The sequence below is a fragment of the Rutilus rutilus genome (genome assembly GCF_951802725.1).
Source record: "Rutilus rutilus genome assembly, chromosome: 17".
Lineage (NCBI taxonomy): Eukaryota > Metazoa > Chordata > Actinopteri > Cypriniformes > Leuciscidae > Rutilus > Rutilus rutilus.
In genome coordinates this window covers 17530929-17547952 of record NC_140230.1, presented here as the reverse complement: position 1 = coordinate 17547952, position 17024 = coordinate 17530929, and the positions used below count along the sequence as shown (strand labels likewise).

Sequence of the window (17024 nt, the reverse complement as noted above, 5' to 3'; positions counted from 1 at the left end):
AGTCCTCAAATGTGATTGCGTTACAATAATGCATTACAGTCCCTCTAACAAATCTGAATGAATCTATTTACATATTGTAAAATGTTCATTACAACTTATGGGAGGATCTGGGAGTGTTTTGTTTATGTCAACTTATACTTTTTGTATTGTTTGTTTGTTTTTGCGTAAAGAACTACTTCTTCAGCTCTTGGATGTTAAATCATTTTAAATGTTTGTCAAAAGAAAAATAATCTGTTATCATGGTTTAGTTGTATTTTAAAACACTGCTTTTTCTTAAAAACGTGTCAGACTTACGTATTTGGTAGCATGATTATCTTGTTTCATTGTGTATTAACTCCATATTTATCAGGCTGATATTTGTAGAAATAAGAAAAGTAAATTTATAAAACAAAAAGAACAAGTTAATGGCCTTGTGTCAGAACACAACAGGTATGAAGATATGTTTGGTTTTAACTTTTTATGTGAACTTTAAAGCTAGATTATCCTTTGAAAAGTGTAATACAAAACATTTGATTTTGGGGAAAATCTGGGAAACAACCTTACATATGCAGTGTTTTCACCAACTGACGAGCCATGGACCATCCTTAATGCTGTCATTGTGTGAGGAACTGTTTGGAGTATTGCAGCACCTATTTCTTAAAAACATTGCATCAGACATATCATATTTTTTACTTTATACTTACTAGGAAATTAATTGAAATTGAACCTTTGTTGAAATAAGAACAGTACATTTTATAAAAGAAAAAGTACTATCAATTAATGGTATTGTGTCAGAACACAAGAAGTATGAAGAAATGCTTTTACATTTTTGTTCAAACTTTAAAGCAGGATTATCCTTTGAAAAAGTGTAATACAAATCATACAGTATTTGATTTTGGGGGAACGTTGGAAAACTAGTGTCATTTAGCTTAATCTTTGGTTTTTAAGGGACATTAAATATTCTCATGAGCCCCACTGACCCCGGAAGTCACGAGTTCTGAAGACCTCTCATGTGTAGATTCACTCAGTTGAAAAATGCTGTTTTGTAATTTACACATCTGAAATTAAGGACTAACTTGTAGAGTCTTTAACAACCTCCAAAATCGAGGAGGTCGAAGGGCATGTGTCCATGTGTGCTATAGTAGCCTATCATCAGCTCTCCCCAAAGTCTGTTCATGCAGCCAACAGACAACCTGTCGCATCAACAAATGGTAACATTTTAAAATTCGACATATATTTTGAGTAGATAACCGATAGTATATTTTCTGTAAAGGTTCTCACCCTGTGTGTTTCCACACTGATTAAGGATAGTTCGGAAGATGCAAGAAAAGTAAAAATAATATACAACTGATATGTGCAACAGATCATAGCTAAAAAGTAAGATTATGCTTTGAATTAAGACGAGTAAAATGAAATATTCACTCAAGACAAACTTTACTTATGCTGTGTCATGGAACACAGAGGCACATCTCGTCTCTGAAAATGTGGTGATTTTCTAAAAGATACAATTTAATCTAAATAAGAGCAATGTCGAGTCCTCGGATTTCTTTAAAAACAACACCACTGTGACAAACTTTGACAACATGTTTCATGTCGCATGGACAAAAATACTGGTTAAATATTTTTGTATAACTAAGATCTAGGATGACTAAGCACAGTTTTTGCTTTAAAATTGTAAAGTTTTTGAACAGACGCTGTTTATTAAAAATAATAATTTAGGTTAAATTTAAGCAAAATCATTTCTATGTCATAATCATATCTATATCAAAATCATAACTATAAGTCTTCAACATGGATAATAATGTGTTTCCTAATTATATACATAATACATTTTAAACACAGATGTCAGTGGCCGGTGTCCATGTATTTTTTTTCTTAATCCTTTGCAGTAAGTTGTGATGTGTGAGCTTGAACTTCTGTAGTTTCTCAATAATGAGTTATCTGTCTGCACAAACAAAGCATAAAGAGCACACATAGGGTGCTTTTCAATCAGAGGGCTGCATCCTGAGGCTGTGTCCTTCTTAGACCAGTCCTTCTGAGGCTTCTAGATTCTTCCTCATTGAATGCTAGAATGAGACGGTCTAGTAAGTCCTCAGAGCTAAAGTGTTCCACCCTTGCAGTCACGGCACGAAAATACTTATCCAAAAATTAGTTTAGGAAAAATCGATATGACTTTCTATTAATGCAATATAGTGCATGAGAATTGCATGGCAACCACCCATCAGAGGTCTAAACCCTGCTCCTGGAGACCACTGTCCTGCAAAGTTTATTTCCAACTGTGATGTTTTGTAATCCTGAAGAGTAGCTGGTTCATGTGTGTTTGATTAGGAGCTAAACCCTCCAGGACAGTGGGTCTCCAGAAGCTGGGCTCAAGACCTCTGGTTTACATCATGGGCTGTGTACAACAAAACAAAAGAAAATATAAATGCCTCAGAAAACATTTTATCACATTTAATAAATAACACAAGATTTTCCTTTTCTGTCAGTTTTATTTTTTTTATGAGTTTCGGTGCCATGTGAGTCGCATTACAGGTATGTTTTGACTGAGATTATAACTGTATGATCGATAGCAGCCTGGCTGGTTAAATTCAAATCTTGTGTTTGTGCTGTATTTTATATTTAAGGTGCGGGCCAGCGTGCAAGGGACATTACAAGGGGCTTTGGGTCTCATCTAAACCTCTATTTGGATGCTTGTTTTGCTGTCTGCTTCGATATCATCGGACTTGCTACCGTGACTTATCCTGTTCCCGGGGTCTGAGGAACTGCACGATTTCGCTGCTGGATTGGACCGACAGACAAGACTATTAAAGGGTTAGTTCACCCAAAAATGAAAATTCTGTCAGTAATTACTCACCCTCATGTTGTTCCAACCATGTAAGTCTTTCGTTCATCTTCGGAACACAAATTAAGATATTTTTGATGAAATCTGACAGAATTTTGACTCCTCCATAGGCTTCCAGTGTGACCGAAACTCACCGGCCCAGAATAGTTATTAAAACATCGTTAAAATAGTCCAAGTAACTACAGTGGCACTACATTAAGTTTATCATGCGACGAGAATACTTTTTGTGCGCAAAAACAAACAAAAATAACGACTTTATTCCACTTTTCATTTCCTTCTCTCTGGGCCTCGTAGTGTGTTTGCGCTGCGCGTCTGTGTTGCACGTCATCCGACGTCATCACGCAACACACACATGACCGGCGTCGGCCAATAGTGAGCCTACGTGGTGACGTGTAACACAGACGCGCTGCGCAAAAACACTACGCAAACCAACTAGACATCCAGAGAGAAGGAAATGAATAGTGGAATAAAGTCGTTATTTTTGTTTGTTTTTGCGCACAAAAAGTATTCTCGTCGCTTGACATACTTAAGATTGAGCCACTGGAGTCACTTGGACTATATTAACGATCTCTTTAATAACTTTTCTGGGCCAGCAAGTTTCGGTCACACTGGAAGCCTATGGAGGAGTGAAACATGGCTCAGATTTCATCAAAAATATCTTAATTTGTGTTCCGTTGATGAACGAAGGTCTTACGCGGTTGGAACAACGTGAGGGTGAGTAATTACTGACAGAATTTTAATTTTTGGGTGAACTAACCCTTTAACTCTTTGTTTCAGCTTGTGTGAAGGCGCACAGTGCCTGTTCACTTTCTGTTTGCGTTAGCAGTGTTTAACACAGATCAGCTGGACTGTTGGTTTGGGCCTTTGGCGGGGTGCCTTCACCATCGATTATGTGCTGTGATTAACCAACTTGAATCAAAGCCTTAAAATGCCCCTATTATGGATTTTTGAAAATGGCCTTTCATGTAGTGTGTAATATAGCTCTAAGTGAATGAAAACATCCTGCAAAGTTTTAAATCTGAAAGTCTACCGTATATAAAGTTATTGTCTTTCAAAAGTAAGAGTCGACTCTGAGTCAGTGAAATGAATCACTTTTCAAACGAGTCATAAGCCGTTTCGTTGTGACTTCAAGATGAAACATTAGCAAACTGGTGTGGTGAAGTATTGAGTCCAACTGAAGTGATGGGTCCCGGCTTAGGACCCCATTAGTATGACAGTGCAGGGGCGTAGAATTTAGTAGGTACGCTAGGACATGGCCCTACCAATGTCCAGTGACACTTGTATGTCCCTATCAATAATTTCGATAAAAACTTAAAATATATTTATATATAACCACTGTTGGCTGGTTGTGTCTTGAGGTTTTTATGTATTAGGCTTATTTTATTATAGAGTATTCTACATAAATAAAAATAAATACCTAATTTGTTCAACCTGTAATGAATGGTGAATCATTTTTAGCAAAGGAATTACTTTGGAGCCAGACACTCGTTTTTCTTCGGACAGCTCTACTGTGGCCAGGTGGAATGGGGCGAGAACATATACAGAATTTGCTGATTGGCTTCATAGTCCTGTGCATGAATTGGAGCTATATCAGTTTTAAGTGAGGCAAGGGATGCTCCCACAGTTTGCCTTTCGTCATGCAGCCGTTGAAGCATGTGAAAAGTTCTGTTTCGTGTTTCCACTTCATTCACTAGTTTAAGAACTGGTCTGTTCATCTCTTGCTGCACCTGGGTCAACATTTCTTTGGCAGATGTGCTGCTTCGAAAATAGGTGACCACTTTTTTTTGCTTTGTTCCGAATGTCACACAGAGCTGATACCTGATCAAAAGACTTTTTAACCATGGTGTTAAGTGCATGTGCAATGCAAACTGAATGTCTCACTTGCAGAATTCTTGCACAAGCAATCATGTTAGCTGCTGCATCTGTGACAAGACCCTTCACTTTGTCCTTGATTGCCCAATCCATCATGACATTCTTTTTCACCAGGGCCATATTTTCCGCTGTGTGCCTGTTTGGGAACTTCTCAACACCCAACAACACTGTATTCAGCTTATAACTGTCATCAATGTAATGGAAGTTTATTGCAAGATATTCATATGATAGAAGTCCACATATCCGATGTTAGAGACACAGCAGTTGCTTTTTCCATGTTAGCCTTGGCCTTCCTCTTTGCTTCTTCATATTTTGAAGCCACCATTTTCTTTAAAGCCTTTTAGAGTTCACAAAACATTTATAGTAAAATTATATTATTATAGATACAGATATATTATATAGATTTTACATCAAAATCGACCTCTGCTAAACTCACCTGTCTGGTTGGGATTATATGGATCAAGGGCATGGATGAGGCCCCTGAAACCCTCTGTCACGGGTCAGGGTGTGTCACTGGCCCCTCTCTGTTGTTTGTTTTTGTCCTGCCATTTCTGTAGCTCGTGATGTGGGCAATTAACACAATCCCGAGCTGATCTTCCTCACCTGTCGCTCGTTTCCCCTACCCTTTATATTCACCTTTACCCAAAAATATCTATAGGGTGTGTTGCCATTTTTGGAAAAGGATGTAGGCTATGGTATATACATTGAGGAAAATAAGTATTTGAACACCCTGCTATTTTGCAAGTTCTCCCACTTGGAAATCATGGAGGGGTCTGAAATTGTCATAGTTGCATGTCCACTGTGAGAGACATAATCTAAAAAAAAAAAAATCCAGAAATCACAATATATGATTTTTTAACTATTTATTTGTATGATACAGCTGCAAATAAGTATTTGAACACCTGTCTATCAGCTAGAATTCTGACCCTCAAAGACCTGTTAGTCTGCCTTTAAAATGCCCACCTCCACTCCATTTATTATCCTAAATTAGATGCACCTGTTTGAGGTCGTTAGCTGCATAAAGACACCTGTCCACCCCATACAATCAGTAAGAATCTAACTACTAACATGGCCAAGACCAAAGAGCTGTCCAAAGACACTAGAGACAAAATTGTACACCTCCACAAGGCTGGAAAGGGCTACGGGGAAATTGCCAAGCAGCTTGGTGAAAAAAGGTCCACTGTTGGAGCAATCATTAGAAAATGGAAGAAGCTAAACATGACTGTCAATCTCCCTCGGACTGAGGCTCCATGCAAGATCTCACCTCGTGGGGTCTCAATGATCCTAAGAAAGGTGAGAAATCAGCCCAGAACTACACAGGAGGAGCTGGTCAATGACCTGAAAAGAGCTGGGACCACCGTTTCCAAGGTTACTGTTGGTAATACACTAAGACGTCATGGTTTGAAATCATGCATGGCACGGAAGGTTCCCCTGCTTAAACCAGCACATGTCAAGGCCCGTCTTAAGTTTGCCAATGACCATTTGGATGATCCAGAGGAGTCATGGGAGAAAGTCATGTGGTCAGATGAGACCAAAATAGAACTTTTTGGTCATAATTCCACTAAACGTGTTTGGAGGAAGAAGAATGATGAGTACCATCCCAAGAACACCATCCCTACTGTGAAGCATGGGGGTGGTAGCATCATGCTTTGGGGGTGTTTTTCTGCACATGGGACAGGGCGACTGCACTGTATTAAGGAGAGGATGACCGGGGCCATGTATTGCAAGATTTTGGGGAACAACCTCCTTCCCTCAGTTAGAGCATTGAAGATGGGTCGAGGCTGGGTCTTCCAACATGACAATGACCCGAAGCACACAGCCAGGATAACCAAAGAGTGGCTCTGTAAGAAGCATATCAAGGTTCTGGCGTGGCCTAGCCAGTCTCCAGACCTAAACCCAATAGAGAATCTTTGGAGGGAGCTCAAACTCTGTGTTTCTCAGCGACAGCCCAGAAACCTGACTGATCTAGAGAAGATCTGTGTGGAGGAGTGGGCCAAAATCCCTCCTGCAGTGTGTGCAAACCTGGTGAAAAACTACAGGAAACGTTTGACCTCTGTAATTGCAAACAAAGGCTACTGTACCAAATATTAACATCCATTTTCTCAGGTGTTCAAATACTTATTTGCAGCTGTATCATACAAATAAATAGTTAAAAAAATCATACATTGTGATTTCTGGATTTTTTTTTTTTAGATTATATCTCTCACAGTGGACATGCACCTACGATGACAATTTCAGACCCCTCCATGATTTCTAAGTGGGAGAACTTGCAAAATAGCAGGGTGTTCAAATACTTATTTTCCTCACTGTATGTGTCAGCTGAGCAAAAATCTGGAGCAATCTTCTGCAGAGGATGCTCAGCTTTGTTGTAAAATAATATTCTGGCATCAAAGATCTCTGAGAAGTGATTTCACAAAAGAGAGAAACCACAACACCGGTGACCGGCAGACAGCCTATTTTTGACATTTATCTGATCCTCAATAAACCTCTGCAACCAGCTTTCGCTTTTGGGTCCTTTTCGCACTGTGACAGTCAAACCAGGCTGTGACTGCACAGGAATGGTGGAATACCACATTGTCCCATATTTGCTTAACTTCAATCAGCTGGTTCTCAGTAGCAATGGAATAAAATACAGGGTGTATATTTGTGTTTCAGTTCACAATAGGAACAGCTGTTCAGTTTGACTTTGCCTATTAGTTAGGTTTAGAACATGATGTTATCTGTTCTTACATACTCAAGAAAGGATTAGTAAATTTGGCAGTAAAAATCCATTGTTTTGATCTTGGTTGAGCTTTTGTTTAAAAGAAGTTCAAGCATTTTGAATGTGTGTTAACTGCATTTTGTGTCAAAGCAACAAGAGATGTGTTCATTGTATAGCCTACACAGACTGATGTTGTGCTAACTGTGTTAACAGTTTAGAAAAAATGTCAAAAGTATTGAAAAAAATTGTCATAGGCTATAGCGATCATAAAAAACTGTGAATCTGTTCTACTGAGTTCCCTTTCAGTCGGTCACATTTGATGTACGTAGACGTACCGACGTATTGGGATCACGGCAGGGAGCCTATCATCTTCGAGTGTTAACAGAACGAGCCAATACACATTGCCGTGCGAGATTTGCATCTCATGCTCCGCAGTGTGGGAATAAATAGGAAACGGATGCAAGCACCATTTGTCTTTCGCTTCGGAGCCGAACAGTTTCTGTATGTCTCTGAAGAGTGTGTGTGTGCCAACGCTTCTTCGGGAAGAAGCCAGTGTCGGTGTGACGGCGCAAGACAGCGGTGGTCGCGAGCTACTTACAACTCTCAACTACTGTTTTCACAGCATTGTTTGGTTGGTTAGATGGCGTTACATCTGTGAGTGAGTGCTTCACTGTGCGGGCAGCACCGTCTCCTGCCAGTGTTGCTGTGGCCATTTCCTCTGTGTGCTTCGGCACTGAGAGAGCTAATTTCTGAAAGAGCAAACACTGGTGTAGCAAATTAGCTCAAAATAAATATTAATATTAATCAATCATGACTTGTAATAATTAATTATGAATATTTGGATCAGTTAATAGAATTAATTTAATGTAGTAAAATGAATATTATAATCAATCAACATGTTTGTCCCGTGAACACTCAGTGTTAATTGTTTATTAATTCTAAGAAATATAAATTCCTGGGGGAGGGAAATGTCTTTCTTACTGTACAGTACTGAGTAAGACTGTAGTCAAAATCTAAATCGTAAAATAAACTTTGTTGCAAACAGAGAATCAGAACCAAATATGTTCTGTGCACAAGTTTTATAACCAAACATAACTAATCTAAACACACACAATCACACATACATGGGTAAAATGGTAAGTGACAGAATGAAACTACGGAAAATATCCATTTAACTATGAAAAGAACCATCAGCTTATTATTTTCAGGGCACCTCATTAAATGTATACTTGCATGGCCTTTGCAGTGAAAGCATTTCGTGAAGTTCCTGAAGAAGGATTTTGATGGTTCCATGAGTCTCAATCGATTTCTTCTGCGTTGAAAGAAGAAATGGTGACGAAATGGTTTGTTTGCCTCTGTTCACATAGCTGGAGTGCAGATTGTGAAGCAGAGCAACCAGGAGAAGGAAGTCAGAAGAGTAGATGTGATTGACTTCTGCATTGAATGAAGAAATTGTGCCAAACTCCTGATGTTGTCCTTGATTCTGTTGTGGTTGAGAGAGTCCTCTCTCTCCTGAATGAGCACATGGCTGGTTGTGGATTCCTCAGTAGGGAATGACGAAGGTTGAAGAGAGATGTACAAAGAACATTTGGCCAAAAACGAGCGACATAACTGGGGCTCACCGGAGTAGAACGCTGGAGGCGGGTGGCGGGGCTCAGTGGTGCGAATGGTCTGAACCGCAGAAGCTGGGTTGAGCGCGGCTGGATGTTGAACAGAAACCGCCTCGGTCCTTAGTTGCTGCAACTGTTTAGTTCATTTTGAAACTTGGGCCACCAGCACCTGGACAGCGCAACCCGTGGCCATCGTCTGTTCCTTCTGTTGTTGCATGCGAATATTGCTTTTCGACAGGATTTCACTCAATTCAACCACACTTGCCGGATCCATAGTGGTCGGTTCGTTCTATCACAGAACAATGAGTCCCAAGATCCAAGAGCAAGTGCAATGACAGTTTATTGAGACAGCAAGGATAGAGATAGTAATACTCAGGAAGTCAGAAAAGATCCATAAGGCTGAAGAACACTCTAGACAGACGATGCCACACAGTGTGGATACTCAGACGAAGATGTAGGAATCAAACTCAGCGTGGAAACACAGACAAGGATGCTGGTTGATGTAAACTCTAGACCGGTAATCCAACAGTGTGGAAACTCAGAGGAGGATGCAGGAATCAATCTCAGCATGGAAACTCAGACGAGGTAACTGGCAACAAGAACAAGACATGAATAACGAACCGACAACACACAGTTCACACGCCAGCTAGATAAAGGCAGCTGACTAGCTACAGCTGTGAATTCTGATTAGATTGATCAGCTGTGGTTACTAGACAACACACACGCACTGACACACACACCCACATACCCACAAACACACCAGACATAATGAACACACGGATCCATGAACCGTGACAGGTACCAAAACGCATCCCTGACAGAGTTAAACACAAACAACAATGTGGCATAATTGACTATTTTGTGTTTATTTTGTGTCATAAAAATAATGTCATAATTGCAATACAATGATATTTTAGAACTAAAAATAAATAAATGCTAAACTTTGAAAAGTAGTTATTTTTCTATAATTGTTCTATAAAGTCTAAACATAAATCTAAAAATGTGTAAAAAGATGTATACCCATGAGGAAATGGCAAATAAGCCTCTGAGTAATGCTTTGAAGCCATCTGTAGTTCAAATTTCATGGTATTAAATTTTGAATTTCAAGTGTTCTTGTGGATGGCAGCAATCTTCCATTAAACCATGGCACTTGTCGATGTTATCTCCATAAATGAAAATGAGAAATGTGGATCTTTGTTAAATTCACAGTTTTGTTTTCACAGGGAAGTTTGTTTTTAAATGTTTTTTTTTTTTTTTTACATTTATTTATATAAATTAAAAAATACCTTAAATCCCCCTTAACACTGCACAAATGTAGAGTAAAAACATTATAAAAGTGAGTGATATTATATTTGTTTTATAAAAATTGCTTTATTATGTTACATTATCACATTTTATATTGTCTGGGGTCTCTGGAGACCCCAACATCCTGAGTGTACATTCAAAATGAATAGCGGATAAGGGTTAAAAGACAGGTAGGGGGCGCTACATATTACAGTTTTTCTCGATTGCTTACAGGTTTTTCTGAATGCTTAAACCCTAACCGTGATTCTTATAGCACAATTTCTAAAACTATTTATACTGAGTTTGCAAAACTAAAAGCACAAACACTGCTTTGCACTCAGTTTGCAATTTTGTAACACAAAACTGCAAAACTGTAGGTACAATCCACTGCACAGCACTCTTTTTGCAGAGCTGTAAACACAACTCACTGCTTTACACTCAATTTCCAAATGATCAACACACTCCTAGCAAAACTATACACATGTATGGCTATTATTTACTCTATTTTGCCAACTGTCTGGCACACTGTCACATGTGAAAACTGTTTTAGATAATTAGTTCACTTTGCAATCAGCCTAAGCACTATAAATAAGCCACAGGTAAGCTGTCCGTGTGGAGTACAATGGAGGGAGCAGGAAGAGTGAGAAGAGTGAGAATTAGAGGAGGCAGAGGAAGAGGACGCGGAGGTGAAGAAGTAGGAGGAAGAGGAGGAGGAAGAGGATGTGGAGGTGAAGAAGTAGGAGGAAGAGGAGGAGGAGGAGGACGTGGAGGTGAAAAAGCGAGAGGGAGAGGACAACAAGGACAAGGAGGTGAAGTTAGAGGAAGAGGACAAGGAGGAGCAAGAGGAGGACGAGGAAGGGTAAGAAGAGTAAGAAATAGAATTACTGATGACATCAGAGCTACAATAGTGGACCATGTAATCAACCATGGAATGACCCTGAGGGAAGCTGGCCAACGGGTTCAGCCTAACTTGAGCCGCTACACTGTAGCAAGCATCATAAGGACATTTCGAAATGAGAATCGGTTAGCACAGTCACTTCGCACTAAGTTTTGTAGCACTGCCATACTCTAATGAGAATACCATGGCATACATGTAAAAATGCTAAAATTGTTACTTTACAGAATTGCTAGACGCCCAGATGCTGGCGGCAGAGGAAGAATGTTCACTGCAGAACAAGAGACCCATATAGTCAATATGGCTACGAGAAATACAGCAGCGCATAATTGAGGATGACACCACCTTCCAAAACATACACAATGTGAGCATTTCTGTATTATGTCGTGTACTTGCCCGCAACAGAATCCGAATGAAACAAATCTACAGAGTCCCTTTTGAAAGAAACAGTGAACGTGTAAAACAACTGCGATATGACTATGTGCAGGTAAGCTATAGTATCATTGGTAATGAATCTGGAAGTGCATACTGTAGTGCTGTGCTGCATTTGTTTTGTCTTGTCCAGAGAGTGATGGAGCTAGAGGCAGATGCCTTGGGTCATGAGCTGCTTTTTGTGGATGAGGCAGGTTTTAACCTCACTAAAACAAGGAGACGTGGCAGGAACATTACTGGACACCGTGCCATAATCAATGTCCCAGGACAACGTGGTGGTAACATAACTATTTGTGCAGCTATAAGTCAAAATGGTGTTGTTCACCATCATGCAACCCTAGGCCCATATAACACTGCACACATTATTACATTCCTGGACACCTTACATGACATGCTCACTAATGTTCAGAGACCAGAGCAGACCAGATACGTCATCATATGGGACAATGTTAGTTTCCATAGGGCTGCTTTGGTCCGCAACTGGTTTACAGATCATCCATTCTTCACTGTACTCAACCTCCCCATACTCTCCATTCTTGTATCCAATTGAAGAGTTCTTCTCTGCCTGGTGCTGGAAGGTCTATGACCGTCATCCCCATCAACGCATAGCCCTTGTACAGGCAATGGAGGAGGCATGTAGGGATATTGACCAGGCATCATGTCAGGCTTGGATACGGCATTCCAGAAAATATTTTCCCCGGTGCCTTGGACTAGAGGACATTGCATGTGATGTAGACTAAATTTTGTGGCTGGACCCAGAGAGACAACATGATGTAAACTGATTTTTTTTTTTTGTTGTTTTTTTTGTGAAATTACTATTTTGTGTTTTGACATGGAAAAAAAACACTTGTGTTTGTTTTGATGTGTGTAAATAAACACCAATACTTGAAGTTTGGATCCCTGTATGTTTACAGAACTATGACAAAAGTATGACCTCAAACTGACATAGCCTACCTTGTGCACAGAGAAAGCAAAAGCCAGATGTGTTTTTTATTCATGCCATCAGTGTGTAGTTGGCGCATTGTGTGCTTATTAATGTGATTGCTTGTGTTAACTGTTTGATACGAAAATACCATTTTTACAAAGGTTTGAAGATTTAAGCAAGGTTTATTAGCTTTTGCAAGAGAACTACAATGTTTTGCTGATTTGGTGAAAGGTTTTCTTATTTGCATGTAGAGTTTTGCAAAAAACAGCCAATAGTTACAAAAATGTGCTTAAGCCATCAGAAAAAACTGTAAACAATCATGTATTTACTATGCACTGAATGTTGATACCAATAATGGATGGAAACAATATAAGAGGGAGAGAAGGAAGAGTATGTGTATAAGAGGTGGTGAACAAGGAGGAAGAGGATGAGAAAGAGCAATGTGTGGAGAATGTTGTCAAGGCTGGATCTGACACTCCAGAGGGTTTTTCCCTTTGCAAGAGACGACATTGCTTGTGATATGGACAAAGTCCTCAGGCCGGACCCAGCATGAAGACATGAAGCTGAAGCAGAATCAATCTCTCACTGACCTTGATTTTACAGTTGCACAACTCTTTTGAGTGTACTGACATGCTTTCATTTTGCAACTTTTGCAGTTGTGTCACTGTATTTGCACAGTATGCAAGTGCTGAACATACAGACATTCAATAGGCCTACTGTACAATATTCAGTACAATACTATACTTGCAGTACATACAGTATACAATTTATTTACCTTACTACTGTAAGTTGTGATTACTACACTTTTTTACATAATTGCAAAATGTGTTTACTTTGTTACAATATACTTTTTTTCTGTAACTGCATGCTTTGGACTCTGTGTTCTCCATTTTTTTATGTAGTGTCTAATGAATGATCTGTAGTGTTTATAATATTGACTCGCTGTGTGTATGATCTGAAAGCATTGTTTGATTTTGAGCACAGATTAAATGGTTTTGAGGAAATTGTTTGATTTTGCCAGCAGAGTCAGATGTTCTCTGAATGTGGTTTGAAAATTTGGTTTTGTGTTTAAGGTTTTGAGAAAGTGAGTGATGGTTTCAACAAATGTGTTTTAGCAATTCAGAAAATTCATAATTCATAATCGAAAAATTCATAATTTAAAAATTCTAATCTCATAATTTTGATTCAATGTCTTAATTTCGACTTGTCATGATTTTGATTTAGTAAGTAAAAATTCTGACTTTTCAGTTTTATGTCATATTTATGAATTAATAAGTATGTCATAATTTCGATTTTATTTTGTTTGTGAAGTGTTTTTGAGCTTCTGGAATTTATGAGGGTCTGAATAATGTTGGTTGGTTTGTGCCAGTAAGAGGTATAAAAAATCTAGTGAAAATATAGCATTTGTTATATTTAGTAAAACATGTAGGCTACATACCTTAGACCCACCCAATAGCAAGAGTGAATCAGTAATATAAAATAATTTATTTTAATTAAATAAAGCAATTTAATTTGGATGTTACCTGACTGAAGTGATTCATTTAGCTCTTCCATGATCAAAAACATGACTCGTGTTAATATCCAGCGCTAGGTGGCGCAGTGAGTTCTCTGCATTCTAGAACTGCCGTTTATCATTAACTGAAAACTGATGTAAATAGTTCAGATGTTTTGAGCTGCAGCTCCAGACAGATGAGAGCTCGATCATGATGGTTTCTCGTCGTTTATACTGGACGCTGTGGATGTTGTCTTGTTTTGGTGAGACTTTTTATAACTTAAAACCGTGTATTGAATATCTGTATAAAATAACTTCTATTTTAATTATGAGGTAATTGCAGAAAAATGTCTGCCTTCTACTGAAATTGTTCTACAAATAAAAAAAATCACTACAGTAGCCTAGTTGTAGTAGGGCCTAGTTAACTGCAGAACAAACAAATTTAGGTATACATTTAGTGCGATTTTAACTTTCTTTTCATTTCTTTCTTTCATAAAACACAGGACAATATTTCGGTCAAGATCTGCAGTTTCCTGAGCCGGCTAATGGAGCAGTGGGAGAAAGCGTGGTGCTCGCCCCTGTTAACCCACCCTCCATATCCATTCATACAACTCAGTGGTTTTTTAATACAACAACAACTATAATAACAGGATCGTCTGATGTAACTATAGTAAACCCCGCATATGAAGGCAGAGTTAGTTTTGACTTCAACACACTCGCTCTGGAGCTGCAGAATCTGAGACTGGGTGATTCTGGAATATACAGACTCAGTGTAACACTTACTGCTGGAGGAACACTTACAGGAGAAACTTCACTACAAGTGTTTGGTGAGTGTGTTGCTAAAATGTGGTTCAGCTTTTAAGCATAAAATATATTGGCCTAAAAGATGATGATATGAACGGAATTTAATAAATATGTGAAAGGGAAAACGGTTAGCCTACATAGTCTATTTTGTCAATGTAACATGCTGTACATTAAACAAAAATGTGGATGTGTAAAATAATAAGATTGTTTCTGTAATCTAGACATGCAAGGTGTTAATTTGGGCACTCTTGTGTCCCAGGGATTTTTTATTATTATTATCATTTTAAATTATTAAAACCAAACATAGTATTTAAACTTAAAATTGTTAGAAATGCACACTAAAATGTCTTAGAAATGTGTTATAATCTAAGTTTAAATACCTTTTAGGCAATATTGTTTTATTGTTTATAAAATCTTGTCCAACACCTAAAATTTCAAGCTCATATCTATTACAATTTTAATAAAACATATGAATTATTACAAACCTATGAAGACCTAAACAGTGAATTACACATAAACCTTTTTGATTTAAATGGATATTGTTCACAAATTAATACTTTCCTTCAGTTGTGACATCATTTTCATTTTCATTTCAACAGTTTTACTCCTGATAAAATAGTGTTCAAAGTCTGAGGGTCCTGTTGGAGGGGTCTTGTTGACCATGGGGCGCACATATTTAAGCACAAATAACCCTTTTTTTCATTGTTGATGGGCCTTTTCTAATGCTCTGGACCATGGTGCCTTGAAACATAAAGCCTCCCTGGTCAAGGGCCCCTGCGCATTGGCCCCATTGGCCTGGTCAAATACATCCCTGACACATTTAATACCCTATAGGCTAATGTGAATTTCCAACATTGATAATAAATCAGCATATTATGTTGGTACAAAAGATTTCTATTTTAAATAAATGCTGTTCTTTTTAAAACTTTTTTAACTCAGAATCCTGAAAAAGTATCAAAGGTTATAAGTATATCAAAAAGATTAGTATATTATAAACCATTATTTTAAATTGTAGTAATATTTCACAATATTACTGTTTTTCTTTCTGTATTTTTGATCAAATAAATGCAACCTTGATATATATATATATATATATATATATATATGCCCTTTTTTTACATTTGAGCCCCTGCCCCTGAGGAACTCTCTCCACGTTAATTTCAACATTTACATATTTAAAAACTAAAATTGTATTTGCTAACATTAGTTAATGCACTGTGAACTAACTTGAACAAACAATGAACAGCTGTATTTAAACTAATGTTAACAAAGATTAATAAATACTGTAACAAATGTATTGCTCATTGTTAGTTCATGTTAATTAATATATTAACTAATGTTAATAAATGAGACCTTATTGAAGTGTTACTGTTATTTTAGTACTTCAATTTAAACTAAATGAAAATGAGAAATATTGCCTATGCAACAAGTTAAAATAATTTGATGTACGTTAATGTTTATTGTTTATTCAAGTAATGAAAATGTTATTTATGGTTTTAGTTTTAGATTTTAATTAGCAATAAGTGCTCACTAAATGTGAAAGACTAATTTTAGATCCAGTGTATTTGTTCTTTCTCTCTTGTTTACACAGAAAAATTATCTAATGTCAGTCTTATTGGTCCAGAAGAATTATTAATAGAGGGCGACTCATCTGCTAACATCACCTCTGAGGGAACTGGCAGCATCACCTCTGTGGAGTGGATGAAAGATAACAGTCCTCTGTCTCCTAGCAACCGCATCATCTTCTCACCTGATAACAGATCAGTGTCCATCAGTCCAGTGCACAGATCAGACAGTGGGGAATATCAGTGTACTTATAGAAACCCTGTCAGCTCTGGGACGGCAACACACAGCCTGATCATCAACTGTGAGTGTTAAACATTTAAACATCAAGATGACTTGAGCTCAAACCTGATGAATTATAGACATATACTTCAGTGCTCAGTTTGTCCCTCTGACAGTGAGTCTCTTGTGTTTGTTCTAGATGGACCAGAAGATGTTTCTATTGAGAATGTGGTGGATTTAGGGGTTCGAGTGTCTCTGTCTTGCTCTGCAAATTCTGAACCTTCTGCCTCATTCATCTGGAGGTTTAATGGAACAGACACCAGTGTGACCACACACACTTTCACCATAGAGAAGACTGACTTCACACACAGTGGAGATTACGAATGCACTGCCTTGAATAGTG

At 38.1% G+C, this 17024-nt stretch overlaps 1 protein-coding gene across 1 annotated transcript in view; it reads left to right on the top strand.

The window, feature by feature from the left end:
* Positions 1 to 17024, top strand: part of LOC311306944 (cell adhesion molecule CEACAM20-like) — a 30235-nt gene that overhangs the window by 9539 nt on the left and 3672 nt on the right. The gene's annotated exons all lie outside the window — the stretch shown is intronic.